The following is an 8,920-nucleotide window of genomic DNA, read 5'->3' on the forward strand; positions in this document are numbered from 1 at the left end:
CCTCTTCCAACCTATTCAACTCTGTGTCCCTACCTGGTCAAGGCATGAGGGTTAGAAACCAGCAGAGGATCTGGCCCCTAGTGAGTCAGATGCCCCAAAATGGGGCCTACGGAGCAGACATGGCCTGCAAATGTTCTCTGTTCCTGAGTGGGTTTTTTAAAATTAGCTGTCCCCATTAAAATATTGGGAGATGTCACATACAAATTGAGCATTCCAGCTCAATTTTGATTTCTTGAGAAATCAAAAGATTCTGTAACAGGAGGTTCTTTGTTTAGGGTTATCCCCCTTCCTCCTCATGACATTGCCCATCCTGCCCCCTGGCTCCCTTACGTGCGCCTCATGGAGGTTCTTTGCCGCTCAGGTTGCTTCTTCTCTTTATTCCTTTTCCAAGCCTATCTTTTTACCTGAGAGGCTGAAGTGGGTGAGGTGCCAGGCAGTGGGTCCTGTACTTCCTTCCTCCTCCAAGATCCCACCTGTAGGAGACCTAATTATGGCCTGGGCGCCAGCACTGAACTCAGAGCTTCCCAACTGCAAGCGTCAGGGGAAGGAGAGATTCGAAGCCGAGGTGGGGGCACGCTTGACCCCACTGAGGTGGCATTCGTAAGTCTCTGTGTGGGCGCACACACGCACACACACCTACCCTTACTGCTAGGCATCTCTGAATTTCCTGGGGAGAGAGTCCCAGGCTCTTATCAAGAGCATCTCTGGCCCCCAACTGCTTCTGGAAGTCTGGGGTTTGGTTGGCTTGAAGGCATGCAATGGGGGCAACACCAAAGTGACCCCATTCCTGGGATGCTGGCTTTCCTTTTTTATATGAGAACTATAACAGAAAAAAGAAAAACCCTACACAAGGAAACCCACAACTGCAACAGTATTATAGGAATGGCTGAGGAAAACCTGTGACCTGATGAGAAGAAAAGTATAAAACCCTCATCAATACATGAGTTTGAATACATGAAAGGACATGAAACAATGTTAATTCTTTCTGATTTATTTATAGTTTACTAGTCACCAAAAGGTTTTTAATTGATAAACATAAGTGTTCATCTGGAAGAATAACAATTATATATTTTTCATATAAAATACATATAAATACACTTTAAGGCACAGTAATAGAAAACTCAACTATAAGGCTATAAAGAAGAGTACAGATCTAAGATACAATAGGGCAACAAGCAAATGAAACAAAGTAGATGGTCCAGATACTAGATTCCGTACTATACAACAATATGACTATGAATCATTTACTGATAACTGATGTTGAGGCAATTTACAATGGGTAATTTTGATCTTCTCTTCATGCAATATACCAAAGGGAATTCAAGAGTAGTTAAAGGAGACTTAAAGTGAGGGGTGCCTGGGTGGCTCAGTCGGTTAAGTGGGCAACTCTTAATTTTGGCTCAGGTCATGAGCTCAGTTCATGAGTTCGAGCGCCACACTGGGCTCTGCGCTGACAGCATGGAGCCTGCTTGGGATTCTCTCTCTTTCCCCCTCTGCTTCTCCCCTGCTCGAATAAACTTTCTCTCTCAAAATAAGTAAATAAACATTAAAATAAAATAAAATTATGAGGGGTGCCCGGGTGGCTCAGTTGCTTGAGTGTCTGACTTAAGCTCAGGTCATGATCTGGTCTGTGGGTTCAAGTCTCACGTTGGGCTCTGTGCTGACAGCTCAGAGCCTGGGGCCTGCTTTGGATTTTGTCTGTCCCTCTCTCTCTGCTCCTCCCCTGCTCATGTGGTCTCTGCCTCTCAAAAATAAATAAACATTAAAAAAAAACTAAATAAATGCAATAAAAATTGGATGCCCTTTCCCCTATTAAATTAACAAAGTGAAAAATGCTGTTAATACATAATGCCAACAAGGATGTGTGGGACAAACACATTACAGGCAGCAGCGCAAACTGGTGTAATGTTTTCAAAGGAGCTTGGATGCATCAAGAACCTTTAAACGATCATAGCCCTCCTGACCCAGTGATTCCCCTTTGGCAAAACCTATCTGAAGGAAAGAATCCTAAGTTTGGGAAAACATTTCAAGCACCAAAATGCTCATTATGGTATCATTTGCAATTATGAAAAATCAGAACTAAGTCAAACAAGCAGACAACACAGGGAAGGCCCCACATAGAAAGCTCTGGTGTGGCTATTAATGAGGTGATAACAGACAAGGGGGTGAAAAAGCAGGGTGTGGGTGTAGGACTGGATGGAAATAAGATCCGCTATTGCATGCATGGAGTGAGCACAGCTCTATGAAAACTTTAAACACCTTACAATAGGTAATACAGTCACACGGGTAGAAACGGCAGAGGTGCTGTGAAAACCAGACCTTTCCCCACTGCTCTCCAGGGGCAACCATTTTCATGAATCTAGTTATCATTTTTAAATTATAAGAAAAAGGTGTTCATGGTGCTTGGCGGGGGGTGCACAGAGGGAGGAGAACTCTACCTTTCTAAGAAATACAAATTGTCTTTTTTTTTAATGTTTATTTATTTTTGAGAGAGAGAGCAAGCAGGGGAGAGGCAGCGAGAGAGGGACAGAGGATCCAAAGCAGGCTCTGCGCTGACAGCAGTGAGCCCAGTGCGGGGCTTGAACTCAGGAACCATGAGATATGACCTGAGCCAGAATCAGACGCTCTACCAACAGGGCCCACCCAGGTACCGCAAAATACAAATTGTCTTTAATGAGCCAAGTATTACTTTAAAATGGAAAACATTAACCCTTCAGAAGTGCACACTTCAAAAAAAGAAAAGTGAGTTCAGGCAAATCAATAAGAAAATGCATGAAGACCCAACAGCTAAGTAGGTACAGAGCCTCAACTGTTCACAAAGAAATTTAAAAAAACATACGGGGAAAAATTCATTAGTAAGCAAAGACTCACTACTTTGGCTTATCAAATAGGCAGACTTTTTTGTTGGTGTGTTTTAAATGAGTTATCCACCAGCTACTGGGAAAGCTGTTCAAATGCTTATTTACACCAGGTGCGGCAAAGACATTCCTTTGCACATACAAACTTTGCTCAGTTGGCCTTGTCTGCCTGGAGTGAAAGACTCTCCCAGTGCAGTGGACACAGAGCATAAGTGATAAGTAGCACCTGTCAGTGACTCAGGAGGGAGGACGGTTGTCACTTATTTCCCACCCATGGACCTCCTGGCCTCCCTCTGCTACAAATGGCATTGCCCCTCCAGACACAAATTCATCAGGCTCTTTCCCCAGAGCCACAGAAATGTTCGTCACATCTCATCTAGTAATATCACTTCTTTGAAATCTAAGAAAACTATAAATACAATGCTTTATGTTCTCTGAATCAAACCTTGATATAATTAGCCACTTTTTGAAAATGTGATTATGAAATGAGAACTTCAGATTTGCAACATGTTCTGAGAAACCTTCACCCAAAGATAAACTTCTTTGTATAGAGAATCGTTTTACTAAACGATAAAATGTGTTTCAATGTTTAAATCTGGTTTACGATTCTGTAGTTTGCTGTCACTAAGAAAACCTTAAAAAGTAAGTGAAAACTACATGAAAACAAAGCATTATGTAACAGCAGCTACTGGTAGCTGAGTATCTACTATTCACCAGACACCACTGGGCTCTTTTACACAGATGAGCCCCAGGCCTTTTGGACAGTTCCAGGGGGAAGCCCTGTTACCCCATTTCCTAAGGAAACAAGTTTTAATCAGTCAGCTTCCTAGAAGGGGCAAGATTTGGTGTGGGTCAGCCTGGCTCCAAAGCCCACAGTCTCTCCTCTGCCAAGAGCTCTTCTTCTACCTGTGAACAGGACTACATTCCTGGGCTTGTACTTGTTGAGATTCTGGGACTCAGGAAATTGATTAGCCTTGTTTTCCAACATTTTCTTTAATATGCTTCATATTATTTGTTTAATGAGGAAAGTAAACCTAATAAAACTATGTTAAGGGGCACCTGGCTGGCATAGTTGGAGGAGCATATGATTCTTGATCTCGGGTTGTGAGTTAGAGCCAAATATTGGGTGTAGAGATAACTTAAATACATAACTTAAAAAAAAAAAAAACTATGTCAAGAGGTGCCTGGGTGGCTCAGTCGGTTGTGTCCGGCTCTTGATTTCAGCTCAGGTCATGATCTCATGGTTCGTGGGATCAAGCCCACTCAGGCTCTGCATAGACAGCATGGAGCCTGCCTGGGATTCTCTCTGCCCCTCCCCTGGTCAAGCTACTTTGCCTGTGACTCTTTCCAGCTCTGACCTCACTCCTATTATTAGATGGGTTCGTAGTGATAATTCTTCAAGGAGAAAAGGGGTGTGGAAGAGAGTAGTTCCCTAGAGAAAAAAATCACAACTTTCAGACCTTGCTGGGATGAGGCCAGGAATGTTTCTAAAACCTTCAAGATACACATACCTTTTGGCCCAAAAATTCCTCTGCTGGGAACTCCCTCTTAGGAAATATGACTATATGCAAAGACAATAGAGCAGACTGATAAGGGATATGCTAAGGTCCAAGAGATAGCAGGGAAGTGTAACTATAGCAGTAATGTGCACACAGAGACAGATTACAAGCAACCCCAGTTTACAACCTTAGAAGGCTAGTGAAGTAAATCAGGATACATCTACGTAACCAAGTACGAGGCAGTCCTAAAAAAAACAAAAGTTAGGAGCATACTTATGGATATGGGAAGATGTTCATGGTATATTAGAATAAAGATTACAACCTTCAAAACAGTGCTGATATGATTCTACTTCATAAAAATATTTTAATGTAAAAATCTATATAGATCTATGCATAGGAAAAAATATCTGGACAATTTTCTATCCCTTTTAGCAGCAAGTATATCTGGGAGAGAGAGATACAGGTATTCAAAGAAAAACATGTTATTTTATAATCTTCAAGGAATAAGGGCGCCTGGGTGGCTCAGTCAGTTAAGCGTCTGATTTCAGCTCAGGTCATGATCTCACAGTCTGTGAGTTCAAGCCCTGCATCGGGCTCTGTGCTGACAGCTCAGAGCCTGGAGCCTGCTTCCGATTCTGTGTCTCCCTCTCTCTCTGCCTCTCCCCTGCTTATGCTCTCTATCTCTGTCTCAAAAATAAATAAAAATATTAAAAAATTTTTATAATCTTCAAGGAATATGCATTACGTGCATAATCACAAAAAATGCTTAAAACATGAGTGTTTCAAAATTTAAAAAATTAGCCCAAATAAAAGAGCAGTGCCTTGTCAGATGTCAGGAACTGCATGGGAAAAGCAGGGAAGCAGGAAAGCATTATCCTCGGAAGCCCACAAGGACAGCAGCAAGCTGAAAGCCAAAATAACAGGCTGAGATACGCACCATCTCAGTGAGCTCGAGTTTGTAAAATATGGAAGCTGTGGCTTGTACATATTCTGTGTGTTCCAAATAGTTCAGGGGTGACAGGCAGGGTGAGCGATGCCATGCTGTCACCGCTGCCAGTGTGGGTACGAGAAAAGCATCAGAACAGACTTAGTCAAGTTGTGCTCCCTGACTTTCTCTAGTGAAGGCTCCTCAAGAAGCATGAAGCCCTGGCCCAGGATTCTCAACAAATGGCCCACTCTGAGACCCCTCAAGAGTCTCCACTACCTCTTAATTCAAGGGTCTAAAGACTAGGCTGCAGTGATGAAGGAGGAATGCAGAGAAAATCTAGAAGAGGTAATGAAGAAGGAACTAAACAGCTGGCCTCTGTATAACCCAGGGGTGGTGAACACTTTGAAACCTCACTGTGACTGGTGCAGTGGCCTGGAGAATGACTTGAAAAGGCTAGGCCTTTGGGAAAAGCCAACACTGTGTGCCTCCTGACAGAATATAATACAGCGTACAAACCACCCCCCACCATGATGTATTCTAGCCAAAGAAGTTGAAGATGAATCTAAGTCTCGGATACTTAGAGCTAACTTAGAGAGGAAGGAGCTTAAGGAAACCACGGGAAGCAGACACATTCAGAAGGGGGGATATCCCACAGGATAACAGGCAGTTTCTTCCAGTATTATTTGCATAATCACACAAAGCTTTAACAGAAAAACAGTGCTAGAATGATGGCCCCTGGGGCTGGGGAAAGGGAGAAATGGGGAGTTACTGCTTAATGGGCATAGAGTTTTAGTTTTGCAAGATGATAAAGTCCTGGGGATCTGTTGAACATAATGTGACCGTAATTAACACTACTGAACTGCACACTTAAAAAATGTTTGAGATGGCAGTATCCAACTCTTGATCTCAGGGCTGTTAGTTCAAGCCCCACACTGGAGCTGTAGAGATTACTTAAAAAATTATTTTTTAATGTTTAACTATTTTTCAGAGAGAGACAGAATGCAAGCAGGGGAAGGGCAGAAAAAGAGGGAGACACAGAATCGGAAGCAGGCTCCAGGCCCTGAGCTGTCAGCACAGAGCCCGACGCAGGGCTTGAACTCGCAGACTGTGAGATCATGACCTGAGCTGAAATCAGACACTCAACCGAGTGAACCACCCAGGTGCTCCTATAGAGATTACTTTTAAAAAAATTTACTACAATTTAAAATAAAAATGTTTTAAAATAAAAGTGCTTCCAAATTAAAAATTAAACCATGTGTGCCTGGGTGGCTCAAGTCAGTTAAGCATCACAATTTGTGAGTTTGAACCCCACATCAGGCTCCACGCTGACGGTGCAAAGCCTGCTTGGGATTCTCTTTCTTTCCTTCTCTCTCTGCCCCTTCCATGCTTGCTCTCTCTCTCTGTCTCAAAAATAAATAAGTAAACTTAAATTAAAATTAAAATTAAACCAGAATATAACAGTAGTACCAAAGCTATCAGATATATTAGGAATTGGGTGGGGAGGGGAGGAAGGTATATCTCTATCCCAAGGATCACATAAAGCACTAAAACATAAGAGGAGGGGTGCCTGGGTGGCTCAGCCAGTTGGGCATCCAGCTCTTGATCTTGGCTCAGGTCAAGATCTCACGGGTTCATGAGTTCAAGCTCTGCATTGGGCTACGCAATGTCAGTGCGGAGCCTGCTTGGGATTCTGTCTCCCTCCCCTGCCCATGTGCTCTCTCCCTCTCTCAGAATAAATAAATTTTAAAAAATAATAATAATATAAATTTTTTTTAACTTAAAAAAAAAAATAAACTTAAGCAAAATTAAAAAGAGGAGACTGCTGTAGATTAAGACTTGAGATCAGACAACCAAATGCAATTTGTGGACCATGTTTGGATCTGATTCAAATAGGCCAACTGTAAAAAGACATCTTAGCAACAACCAGGGAAATCTGATTCTGGCCTGGGTAAAACCCTTTGTTTGAGGTGACTTAATGTTTTCCTTTTAAAGTAGTATATTAAAGTTTCAAAAAACAGGGATGAGACAATTGAAAGAAATGTATTAAGTGAATCACAATCCTGATATAATGCAGATTTTGCAAAAATGGTGAAGGGAGAAGTGAAATGACTGAGATTGATAAGAGCCTGAATAAACTGATAGCCTTGGGGAAAGAAGCAGATTTCACAGGACAGGAGAGAGAAGCCATCAAGAAGTTACAGCAGGGTTTACTTGGAAGTGAAGGGAGAGAGATTAAGGAGGGTATAACAAGTTAGAAGTGTTCAGAAAAGAATGGGAGCTTGTTGAAAAGGTCGAGGAGCCAACATGACAGGGTTGGAAGCTGGCCAATGCCATACAGCCAAAGCTGAAAGAATCTGAACAAATGAATACCAATAGTACTAAATTACAACCCATAAGACAAAGTAAATATCCATGAATCCATACTGCTATAAAAAAAATTACTGAGTAAATAAATAGGGAAGGCAACTCTTCCTCACAGGAGAATTCTAATTACTACATGTAGAAGGAAGGAGAGAAATAAAAATTCACCATTGCTATTGCAGTGACAGTAGAGTAATAATGCACAGAGTAACAATGGCTGTAGGCAAGATCCGCTTGCTAGATGCTAAACTTTAGTGACTTAAAGTTTGAGGAGAAGCTGGATACAGATGGCCCCCGACTTATGATGGCTCAACTTATGACTGTCTGACTTTACAATGGTGCAAAAGCAACATGCATTCGCTTGAAACCATACTTCAGATTTTGAATTTGGATCTTTTCCCAGGCAATCGTATGTGGTACAATACTCACTTATGATACTGTGCAGTGACAGCAAGCCCCAGCTCCCTGTCAGCCTCGCAACCAGAGTAAACCACCAGCACACAAACATTATGTACCCATGCAGTCATTCTGGTTTTCACTTTCAGTACGGTATTCAGTAAACAACATGAGATATTCAACACTTAATCATAAAATAGGCTTCGGATTAGATAATTTTGCCCAGCTGTAGGCTAACATAAGTTTTCTGAGCACATTTAAGGTGGGCTATGCTAAGCTATGATGTTCAGTAGATTAGGCACATTAAATTAATTTTTGGCTTACGATATTTTCAATGTATGCCAGGTTTTATCAGGAGAAAATCTCATTGTAAGTCGAGGAAGATCTGTGCTTGCATGGTCTCAAAGTTTCTCCGGCGAGAAATTTATTAACTACAAAGGGAAATCAATAGCAACTTTACAATAGAAAAACCCAGCGCACGCCATTTTAAATCAAGGCATCAAGGCTAATTATCATCACCATGACGAATGAGATGCATCGACATCGTTTCCCCTTATGGTAGTGGTGACAAGATCATTAATCAGTTTATGGTGTGTTGAAGAGGGGACTGTGATTAGAAAATAGGGCCAGCCCATGAGGTCTGTTTCATCAAGAACTTTGGAAATGAAGAAGGGGGGGTGTGCAGCTAACGCTCATTTGGCTCATCAAGTTCTGATGAGTCCTGTTTGTTTTTAATTTCATGACCTTGGAGCCGCCTATTGTAAACCAGCCTCAAAATGGCTGGAAGAGAAAAAGCTGGGCAGCGAGTAACAACAGCAACAACCCCCCCTCCAGGCAAGGAGTCAGGTTCTGGGACTCCAGGTCCAGCTGGTTACCAT

Source organism: Puma concolor, chromosome E2, assembly GCF_028749965.1.
Source record: "Puma concolor isolate L17-30 chromosome E2, mPumCon1.1.hap2, whole genome shotgun sequence".
Classification (NCBI taxonomy): Eukaryota; Metazoa; Chordata; class Mammalia; order Carnivora; family Felidae; genus Puma; species Puma concolor.